Source organism: Bombina bombina, chromosome 5 (genome assembly GCF_027579735.1).
Source record: "Bombina bombina isolate aBomBom1 chromosome 5, aBomBom1.pri, whole genome shotgun sequence".
Lineage (NCBI taxonomy): Eukaryota > Metazoa > Chordata > Amphibia > Anura > Bombinatoridae > Bombina > Bombina bombina.
Genome location: NC_069503.1, coordinates 442857426 through 442869474, shown reverse-complemented (window position 1 = coordinate 442869474; position 12049 = coordinate 442857426). Strand labels below are relative to the sequence as shown.

General features: G+C 39.7%; 1 protein-coding gene across 1 annotated transcript in view; it reads right to left on the bottom strand.

Annotated features, from left to right (window-relative positions):
* The window catches only part of GRB10 (growth factor receptor bound protein 10), a 647881-nt gene that overhangs the window by 593010 nt on the left and 42822 nt on the right, over positions 1-12049 (bottom strand). The gene's annotated exons all lie outside the window — the stretch shown is intronic.

Sequence of the window (12049 nt, the reverse complement as noted above, 5' to 3'; positions counted from 1 at the left end):
TACTAGGCGCCATAATATCACGCACCTCCCGGGCGGGAGATGCAGGTACTGACACGTGAGGCGAGTTAGTCGGCATAACTCTCCCCTCGCTATTTGGTGAAATTTGTTCAATTTGTACAGATTGGCTTTTATTTAAGGTAGCTCTCCCCTCATCAATACAGTTAGTACATAAATTTCTATTGGGCTCCACCTTGGCATTGGAACAAATGACACAGGTATCTTCCTCTGAATCAGACATGTTTAACACACTGGCAATAAACATGCAACTCGGTTACAATGTTATTTAATAAAAACGTACTGTGCCTCAAGAAGCACTAAACGATTAAATGACAGATGAAATAATGAACTGAAAAACAGTTATAGCATCACTCTTAACAAACAACACAACTTTTTAGCAAAGGTTTGTTCCCATTAGTAAAATAACACTAATTAAATTTTAAACATAAAAATTACAGAGCAACGTCTTAAATCACAGTCACTATATAAGTCTCACAGCTCTGCTGAGAGAATCTACTTCCCTTCAAAGAAGTTTGAAGACCCCTGAGTTCTGTTAGAGATGAACCGGATCATGCAGAAAAACTGACTGGAAATTTTTGATGCGTAGCAAAGAGCGCCAAAAACGGCCCCTCCCTCTCACACACAGCAGTGAGAGAGAAACGAAACTGTCATAATTAACACAAGCAAACTGCCAAGTGGAAAAATAATGCCCAAATACTTATTCACTCAGTACCTCAATAATGCAAACGATTCTACATTCCAGCAAAAACGTTTAACATGAAAAATACCTAATAAAAGGTTTAATGTACTTTTACAGAGTAATTCCGGTGAAATACCATCCCCAGAATACTAAAGTGTAGAGTATACATACATGTTCATTATAACGGTATGGCAGGATTTTTTCATCAATTCCATTCAGAAAATAAAAACTGCTACATACCTCAATGCAGATTCAACTGCCCGCTGTCCCCTGATCTGAAGTTTTTACCTCCCTCAGATGGCCGAGAAACAGCAATATGATCTTAACTACTCCGGTTAAAATCATAAGAAAAACTCTGGTAGATTCTTCTTCAAACTCTGCCAGAGGGGTAATAACACGCTCCGGTGCTATTGTAAAATAACAAACTTTTGATTGAAGTTCTAAAAACTAAGTATAATCACCATAGTCCTCTCACACCTCCTATCTAGTCTTTGGGTGCAAGAGAATGACTGGGGGTGACGTAGAGGGGAGGAGCTATATAGCAACTCTGCTGGGTGAATCCTCTTGCACTTCCTGTAGGGGAGCAGATAATATCCCAGAAGTAATGATGACCCGTGGACTGATCACACATAACAGAAGAAATATCCTGTAGTATATCAGTCTGACCCTGCCCAAAATACCAGGCAATTCTTCTCTGAACAAAGAAAAGGGAAAGTCTAGTCAGATTCTACTTGTGATTCATGCAATTTAAAACTTTTTTTTCATAAAATTTGCTTTGTTCTCTTGGTATTCTTTGATGAAAGCTAAACCTAGGTAGACTCATATGCCAATTTCTAAGCCCTTGAAGGCCACCTCTTATCGCAGTGCATTTAGATTGTTTTCCACAGGTAGACAGTGCTAGTTTGTGTGGGACAGATAACCTTGTGTTCACTCCTGTGGAGTTACCTAGGAGTCAGCACTGCTTGGCTAAAATGCAAGTCTGTCAAAAGAACTGAAATAGCAATAATGGCATTTTTGGCTATTTCGGTTTTCGGGTTTTTTGCCTGATATTTTTGGTAAAATTATGGTATAGCATATTTCAAATTTGATGCTAGCCTAGAGCTGCTGTTTGAGTTTATTCCTTGGCTTAATGTTTCTCATATAATAATAGTTTTCTAGGACTATACTTTATTTGGATAATTGTTAAAAAAAAAATACTGTTAAATCTGATTCTGTTACACAGAACTAAACACAGAATAATACAGTATATTGATATTTAATAGTGATGCACCGAAATGGAAATTCTGGACCGAAACCGAATCCGAAAATCCAGGATGCACTTGGCCGAAAACCGAAACTGATACCGAAAATGTATTTTTTCAAAAAAAAAATTTTTAGTTTTTTTTTTTGCATAATTAGAGCCAATAAAAAAAGCCCACACTTTTATTGAAAGTAACACTAAAATTGGACAAAAATATCTTAAAACAATAATATGCTACACAATAATTTTACCAAGAAAAAAAAACCAGGCAAAAAATAATGCCATTTTCGACCAAAATGTTTCTGCGACCAAAATTTTGGTGCATCCCTACTTAAAACAATTATAAATATCAATATACTGTATTATTCTTCATTTAGTTCTATGTAACAATCATATTTAACAGGTTTTTTTTTTACCAATTATCCAAAAAAAGTATAATCCTAGAAAACTCATATGCAGAACAGTAAGTGAAGTAATAAACTTAAACAGCAGCTCTAGGCTAGCATCAAATTTGAAATATGCTACACAATAATTTTACCAAAACTAACAGGCAAAAGAACCGAAAACCAAAATAGCCAAAAATGCCATTTTCGGCCGAAACTTTCTGCGGCCGAAATTTCGGTGCATCCCTAATATTTAATATTGTTTTAAGTAGGGATGCACCGAAATTTGTTTGCAGAAACATTTTGGCTGAAAATGGCATTATCGTTTTTTTGTTCTTGGTAAAATTATTGTGCAGCATATTATTGTTATGAGATATTTTTGTCCAATTTTAGTTTGTTGCTTTCAATAAAAGTGTGGTTATTTTACTGTATTGGCTTGCAGGTTTCCAATTCAGATTCATTCATAAAATAGTCTATGCAAAAAAACTAAAAAAAAAAATGTTTTAAATAATTTGGAAAAAAAGACATTTTCGGTTTCTGTTTCGGTTAAGTGCATCCGGGATTTTCGGATTCGGTCCAGAATTTCCATTTTGGTGCATCACTATTTGTGACCACTCTTTGCCTTACAAAAGCAGCAATTTGTTCTAAGTACACTTGCACACAGTTTAAAGGAACTTGGGAGGTAGGCGTCTCTCAACATCTTGGAGAACCATTTAGGCAGCCTTAGTTGCTTCTGTCTCTTCATGTAATTCTAGACAAACTATGTTGAAATCAGGGATCTAAGAAGATCCTTTGGGAAAGTTGAAAGTAATTTCAGTTCTACTTATCTGAAATTATAAGTGGAATCTTACAAAAGGCATTTCATTCGAAGCCGCTACCATCAGACCTGAATGAGGATGTTGTTTAAGTAAGAAATCATAGTACAAAAAGAAGAGCTCTAAAATCTTTGTAAAGATCCTGGGTGCTGTCCGTAAGTTAAAAGGGAAGAGCCACAAGCTAAAAATGATGGTCTAGAAAAGCAAATCTGAGAAGCAAGTAACATAGTAGATGTGGTTGATTGAAGACAGAAGTCCATTGAGTTCAACCTTTACAGAGCCTTCTTATTTACAACAATGAAGCTCAATTTGAGTAAGTAAATACAATTAAAAATCTGACCCAAATTTAAGTTATCTATAAAATAAGTTATGGAGGTTGGCATCCTTCAAATCTGTAGTGGTCATAAACTGACCTTGAACCAAGGTTAAAATTGTTCGAATTGTCTTCTCAACCTTGAAAGGAGGAGCTATTTGTTCAGACTCATTCTGGATCTGAAAATTCTAAATGTTTCCAAAGAAAGAAGAAACATTCAAAGATTTGAATAAAAACCCTAGAGTTCTTTCTGCTTCTGGAACTAGAATAATTACTCCTAAGTGTTCCAGGTCTTTGACTTTTGCTGTTCCTTGGGAACATAAGACAGTAGGCCTGGACCAAAAACTATCCCATATCCCTGAGAAACTATATTCAGAACCCAAGGATCTTGAACATAAATGTTAATGCTTCCGTGAAGCGGCATAGAAGCAAACATTGTAAATTTAATGCACTATAACAGTAGGTGCCCTATTGCAAATAAGACATTTAAAAAAAAGAAGAAAAAAAACGCACCTTTTAGAAAATACACACAGAAAGAAGCGCTCTACAAGGAATAAATAGCTCATTAGCTTGTTCTATGGCAAGTTATCACCTTGGAGCAGCCTCTTTTAGGCCAAATGTGCTTTTCACTAAAGAAAACTTCTTTGTACTACATCAGTCAGATCCCACCTAACAAGGTCAGTCCAGCCCCTAAATACCAGGCAATCCTCTTCTGAGGAAGGAACATACATACATCACTAGGGTTAAGAAGCATTTTGTAAATCAGTACCCATGATTCAATAGGACCAACAGGAAGAGGTTTCCCAGAGATTTTTGGTGCCAAATCAACAACCAATCATAACATTTGGCACCCTATATAAGCTTCCAGTATATTCATACACAGTATAGTCTTGAGAAAGGCCTTGTTACAGGCCGAAACGCGTAGACAGACACAGACATACTGGTAAGCTTATTTCCTATCATTTATTAAGTGTAAAAACTTTATTGCACCATTGTGTTTTCTTTCGTTTTTTTACAGGTTTTAAGAATTTTCTATATGGATTAACTGATACTTAACCACTGACACCAAGTTTTCTACACATTTTTTACTGACACTAGTTTTTATATCACCACTTGTTTTTGTTTTTATCTTTTGGAAGCACGATTTATTATATGCCTTTTTCATCACAACTCATCATTACTGTTTTTTGAACATTGTTTTCTGGATTTTGGATACCCACTAATATATGGATTTTATTGTGGATTTATTTTGAATTGAAATATTGACTCACTTCGTGGACACCCCGCTGTTTTTATTTGGATTTTTTATTCTTGGACAATTTTTGTATTGGATATCACTAAATAGACATTATTGGATTTTTTTTTTTGGGACATTTTTACTGTTTTGATTGTTCTGTGCACCCATATTATCATTGGTTTACTGCTACACTATTCGTTTAGGCTAGCATAACAATTGTTCTTATATGATTTTAACTTTTGTCATGGATCCATGCTATTGTATTATGTAATATTATATGTTATTAAATTATAAATTTTATGTAATATCATCTGTTGTACCAGTTTCAGATACGGTAATACGTATCTCATCCTTGTTATATCTCATATATTCCGATTAAGCTTGTAGCGCTCTCATCCTCACCATCGTACTTTGTTTCTTGTAGTCCGCTAGGGGACCTTTTAGGAGGAGGGCTTTAGGACTCTACAGCGCTTAGTTTACAACTCTTTAAACTTGTTTGCATTGGCTTGACTCGTTGTAAATTATAACCAGGGCGTTGTCTTTGACAAGACAAAGAAAGTTTGGTTTAAATATGTAACAGAAAGACTTGGTGGGCAGAACTGCCTGGGACTCAAGCCACTAAACATCTGGAATGGCAGCTCTCCACATATCTAAAGGAACTTGGTAATAAGTTAGATATTGTGTGCAATTATTTTCATGTCCCATTTTCTTTTTAAAGAACTGTAGCTTTGCAATTGTATGTTATTTTGAATGTCTTTATAATTTTGCACTGTGTAACCTGTATTGATATTTTGTTATTCAACACGTAGAAAATCTAATTCTGTCTTTTGGGCTCTAATATCCAAATTCACACTCCTGTTGAGACGAGGTAAAAGGTACGTTACCTAATTGTTAAATAGTGTGAGTTTTTAGGGGTTCCCCAAAACTCCCCTTTAATTTAAAAGTTTTGGTGGTGGCAGCAGGGAAATTGTTAATTAGAGCAGTGTGGACAAGATTTGGGGACTAATGAAGTGTCCCTTTTAAAGTCCTTTTGCAGAGTTGCAAGGTTAAGGGAACAAGAGCTGTGTGCCATTAACCCCTTCATGCCCACACCCCTCTATTGTGACGTTGAGAAGGATTGATTCGTCACAGCATCGCTCTTTTCTGGTCTGGTAGACAGATTTGAGAGAAGGAATCTGCCTCTTGGCGGATGAGATTTAAAGCCTCTTGTATCCCATCCCTGAGATACCACCTCCATGACCCACGGATCCTGTAGGTTCTTGAACCAGACATCTAAAAAAAATTGACACAGTCTGCCCCCTACATGATTCAATCCCAGATCAGGGACCACCCCTTCATGCAGATTAGTTTTCGGCGGGCTTCTTATTCTGCTTGGATTTATTTCAGGAATGAGCCGGCTTCCAAGTACTCTTGAGTTGTTCAGGCTTGGAGGAGGATTGTTGTTGTTGGGATTTGTCAGAACGAAAATAAGAAGATTGTCGTCCCTTAGACTTGTTCTTATCTTGCGGTAGAAAGGCACCCTTGCCTCCAGTAACCATAGAAATAATGGAGTCCAGGCCTGGACCAAATAAAATCTTTCCCTTGAAGGTAAGAGAAAGGAGTCTGGATTTAGAAGTCATATCCGCAGACCAAGACTTCAACCAGAGCGCCCGGCGGGCTAGGACCGCAAAGCCAGAGTACTTTTCATTTAGGCGATTAATTTTCATTTTCACATCACAGATAAAATAATTAGCAATTCTCAGAGATTTAATTCTGTCTTGAATCTCCACCAATCAGCAAGCGCTATCCCGGGTGCTGAACCAAAAATGGGCTGACTCCAAAGCTTTCATTCCTGCTTTTTCAAATAAAGATACCAAGAGAACAAAGAAAATTTATTAGGAGTAAAATAGAAAGTTGCTTAAAATTGCATGCTCTATCTGAATCATGAAAGAAAAAAAAATTGTGTTTAGTATCCCTTTAAGAGGACAGGAAGGAGACACGATACCCAAGTTTTCTTTCATGATTCAGAGAGCATACAATTGTAAACAACTGACATCTAATAAAATTTGCTTCATTCTTTTGGTATCCTCTGTTGAAAGGGCAGCAAAGCACTGGTGGGAACTAGCTGAACACATCGGGCCAATGACAAGAGGCATATATTTAAAGGGACACTGAACCCAAAAATTTTCTTTTGTGATTCAGATAGAGCATGACATTTTAAGCAACTTTCTAATTTACTCCTATTATCAAATTTTCTTTATTCTCTTGGTATCTTTATTTGAAATGCAAGAATGTAAGTTTAGATGCCGGCCCATTTTTGGTGAACAACCTGGGTTGTCCTTGCTGATTGGTGGATAAATTCATCCACCAATAAAAAAAAGTGCTGTCCAGAGTTCTGAACCAAGAAAAAAAAGCTTAGATGCCTTCTTTTTTCAAATAAAGATAGCAAGAGAACAAAGAAAAACTGATAATAGGAGTAAATTAGAAAGTTGCTTAAAAATGCATGCTCTATCTGAATCACAAAAGAAAAAATGTGGGTTCAGTGTCCCTTTAAGGCCTCTAGCTCTCAGCATCTAGCTCCCAGTTGTGCACTGCTGCACCTGTGCTTACCTAGGTATGCTTTTCAACAAAAGATACCAAGAACAAAATTTAAATCAGAAGTAATTTTGAAAATGGTTTAAAATTGCATGCTCTGACTCATGAAAGAAATATTTTGGATTTCATGTTTTAAGCGCTCCATACAACTAATATTGAACTTTCTGATCTCTTATTAGAAACAAACATTTCTATCTACTTATAGAATTAAAGGGATAGTAAACAACAAAAATGTTATTGTTTAAAAAAGATAGATAATCCCATTATTTACCATTTCCCAGTTTTGCATAACCAACACTGTTATAGAAACATACTTTTTACCTTTTGGGAATTCAGAACCTGGCCACCAGGAGGAGGCAAAGACACCCCAGCCAAAGGCTTAAACACTTCTCCCACTCCCCTCATCCCCCAGTCATTCTGCCGAGGAACAAGAAACAGTAGAAGAAATACCAGGGTGAAAAGGTGCCAGAATAAAAGAAAATACGGCCTCTCCGCATAAAAACACGGGCGGGGTAAGTATAATTTAAGTTTTTCTTTCATAAATGGAAAGAGTCCAAAGCTGCATTCATTACTTTTGTGAAAATACCAAAGCTATAGAGGACACTGAATGCAAAAACGGGAGGGTACACAAGAGGCAGCCCATTCTCAGAGCACCAGGCCTGAAAACCCCCTACCCAACAAAATCCAGCTTCGTCCGAAGGCGAGAACAACTTTGAAAAAGAGGAAAAGACCCAAGGACACTGACCCGCAGATAGTCCACAAGTCTTGCAAGAGACCGCAGGAACTAGACTCGACTGAGTCAACAACCTCCAGGAGACACTGTCGCCCAGCAGTCTGTCTCAAAACACGCCACTTACTAAAGAAAGGGAACAAGCTACCGTAATCTTCCACAGAGAAGGAAAGACACATAGAAAACATGAATGTACTTGTAAAGCGCAGCTAATCCCCCTTCTAGTGTTTGTACAACGCTAGGAATTACTTTCACTTTGACTATGAAAACAAATAAAGGGGACTTTCCTTCATGAAGTATAAGATACTTCATGTAAAAAAACAATTTATGCTTACCTGATAAATGTATTTCTCTTGTAGTGTATCCAGTCCACGGATCATCCATTACTTGTGGGATATTCTCCTTCCCAACAGGAAGTTGCAAGAGGATCACCCACAGCAGAGCTGCTATATAGCTCCTCCCCTCACTGCCATATCCAATCATTCGACCGAAACAAGACGAGAAAGGAGAAACCATAGGGCGCAGTGGTGACTGTAGTTTAATTAAAATTTAGACCTGCCTTAAAAGGACAGGGCGGGCCGTGGACTGGATACACTACAAGAGAAATAAATTTATCAGGTAAGCATAAATTATGTTTTCTCTTGTTAAGTGTATCCAGTCCACGGATCATCCATTACTAGTGGGATACCAATACCAAAGCTAAAGTACACGGATGATGGGAGGGACAAGGCAGGAACTTAAATGGAAGGAACCACTGCCTGTAGAACCTTTCTCCCAAAAACAGCCTCCGAAGAAGCAAAAGTGTCAAATTTGTAAAATTTTGAAAAGGTGTGAAGCGAAGACCAAGTCGCAGCCTTGCAAATCTGTTCAACAGAGGCCTCATTTTTAAAGGCCCAGGTGGAAGCCACAGCTCTAGTAGAATGAGCTGTAATCCTTTCAGGGGGCTGCTGTCCAGCAGTCTCATAGGCTAAGCGTATTATGCTCCGAAGCCAAAAGGAGAGAGAGGTTGCCGAAGCTTTTTGACCTCTCCTCTGTCCAGAGTAAACGACAAACAGGGCAGATGTTTGACGAAAATCTTTAGTAGCCTGTAAGTAAAACGTCAAGGCACGGACTACGTCCAGATTATGCAAAAGACGTTCCTTCTTTGAAGAAGGATTAGGACACAATGATGGAACAACAATCTCTTGATTGATATTCCTGTTAGAAACCACCTTAGGTAAAAACCCAGGTTTGGTACGCAGAACTACCTTGTCTGAATGAAAAACCAGATAAGGAGAATCACAATGTAAGGCAGATAACTCAGAGAATCTTCGAGCCGAGGAAATAGCCATCAAAAACAGAACTTTCCAAGATAAAAGTTTAATATCAATGGAATGAAGGGGTTCAAACGGAACTCCCTGAAGAACTTTAAGAACCAAGTTTAAGCTCCACAGGGGAGCAACAGTTTTAAACACAGGCTTAATCCTAACCAAAGCCTGACAAAATGCCTGGACGTCTGGAACTTCTGCCAGACGCTTGTGCAAAAGAATAGACAGAGCAGAGATCTGTCCTTTTAAAGAACTAGCTGATAAGCCTTTGTCCAAACCCTCTTGAAAAAAGGACAATATCCTAGGAATCCTAACCTTACTCCATGAGTAACTCTTGGATTCACACCAATAAAGATATTTACGCCATATCTTATGGTAGATTTTCCTGGTGACAGGCTTCCGAGCCTGTATTAAGGTATCAATGACTGACTCGGAGAAGCCACGCCTTTATAGAATCAAGCGTTCAATCTCCATGCAGTCAGTCTCAGAGAAAGTAGATTTGGATGATTGAAAGGACCTTGTATTAGAAGGTCCTGCCTCAGAGGCAGAGTCCATGGTGGAAGAGATGACATGTCCACTAGGTCTGCATACCAGGTACTGCGTGGCCACGCAGGCGCTATCAGAATCACCGATGCTCTCTCCTGTTTGATTTTGGCAATCAGTCGAGGGAGCAGAGGAAACGGTGGAACACATAGGCCAGGTTGAAGAACCAAGGAGCTGCTAGAGCATCTATCAGCGTTGCTCCCGGGTCCCTGGACCTGGATCCGTAACAAGGAAGCTTGGCGTTCTGGCGAGACGCCATGAGATCCAGTTCTGGTTTGCCCCAACGATGGAAAAGTTGAGCAAACACCTCCGGATGGAGTTCCCACTCCCCCGGATGAAAAGTCTGACGACTTAGAAAATCCGCCTCCCAGTGCTCTACGCCTGGGATGTGGATCGCTGACAGGTGGCAAGAGTGAGACTCTGCCCAGCGAATTATCTTTGAGACTTCTAACATCGCTAGGGAACTCCTGGTTCCCCCTTGATGGTTGATGTAAGCCACAGTCGTGATGTTGTCCGACTGAAATCTGATGAACCTCAGTGTTGCTAACTGAGGCCAAGCTAGAAGAGCATTGAATATTGCTCTTAACTCCAGAATATTTATTGGGAGGAGTTTCTCCTCCTGAGTCCACGATCCCTGAGCCTTCAGGGAGTTCCAGACTGCGCCCCAACCTAGAAGGCTGGCATCTGTTGTTACAATCGTCCAATCTGGCCTGCGAAAGGTCATACCCTTGGACAGATGGACCCGAGAAAGCCACCAGAGAAGAGAATCTCTGGTCTCTTGATCCAGATTTAGTAGAGGGGACAAATCTGAGTAATCCCCATTCCACTGAATTAGCATGTATAATTGCAGCGGTCTGAGATGCAGGCGCGCAAATGGCACTATGTCCATTGCCGCTACAATTAAGCCGATTACTTCCATGCACTGAGCCACTGACGGGCGTGGAATGGAATGAAGGACACGGCAAGCATTTAGAAGTTTTGATAACCTGGACTCAGTCAGGTAAATTTTCATCTCTACAGAATCTATAAGAGTCCCTAGGAAGGAGACTCTTGTGAGTGGTGATAGAGAACTCTTTTCCACGTTCACTTTCCACCCATGCGACCTCAGAAATGCCAGAACTATCTCTGTATGAGACTTGGCAATTTGAAAGCTTGACGCCTGTATCAGGATGTCGTCTAGATACGGAGCCACCGCTATGCCTCGCGGTCTTAGAACCGCCAGAAGTGAGCCCAGAACCTTTGTAAAAATTCTCGGGGCCGTGGCCAACCCGAAGGGAAGAGCTACAAATTGGTAATGCCTGTCTAGAAAGGCAAACCTTAGGAACCGATGATGATCTTTGTGAATCGGTATGTTAAGGTAGGCATCCTTTAAGTCGACTGTGGTCATGTACTGACCCTCTTGGATCATGGGTAGGATGGTCCGAATAGTTTCCATTTTGAATGATGGAACTCTGAGGAATTTGTTTAAGATCTTTAGATCCAAGATTGGTCTGAAGGTTCCCTCTTTCTTGGGAACAACAAACAGATTTGAATAAAATCCCTGTCCTTGTTCCGTCCGCGGAACTGGATGGATCACTCCCATTAAGAGGAGGTCTTGCACACAGCTTAGGAATGCCTCTTTCTTTATCTGGTTTGCTGATAACCTTGAAAAATGAAATCTCCCTTGTGGAGGAGAAGCATTGAAGTCCAGAAGATATCCCTGAGATATGATCTCCAACGCCCAGGGATCCTGAACATCTCTTGCCCACGCCTGGGTGAAGAGAGAAAGTCTGCCCCCTACTAGATCCGTTTCCGGATAGGCGGCCGTTCCTTCATGCTGTCTTGGGGGCAGCAGCAGGCTTCCTGGCCTGCTTGCCCTTGTTCCAGGACTGGTTAGGTTTCCAGGCCTGTCTGGAATGAGCAACAGTTCCCTCTTGTTTTGAAGCGGAGGAAGTTGATGCTGCTCCTGCCTTGAAATTTCGAAAGGCACGAAAATTAGACTGTTTGGCCTTTGATTTGGCCCTGTCCTGAGGAAGGGTATGACCCTTGCCTCCAGTAATGTCAGCAATAATTTCCTTCAAGCCAGGCCCGAATAAGGTCTGCCCCTTGAAAGGAATGTTGAGTAATTTAGACTTTGAAGTCACGTCAGCTGACCAGGATTTAAGCGAATCCGGAATTCTTAGCCGTTAGTTTAGTCAAATGAACAATGGCATCAGAAACAAATGAGTTAG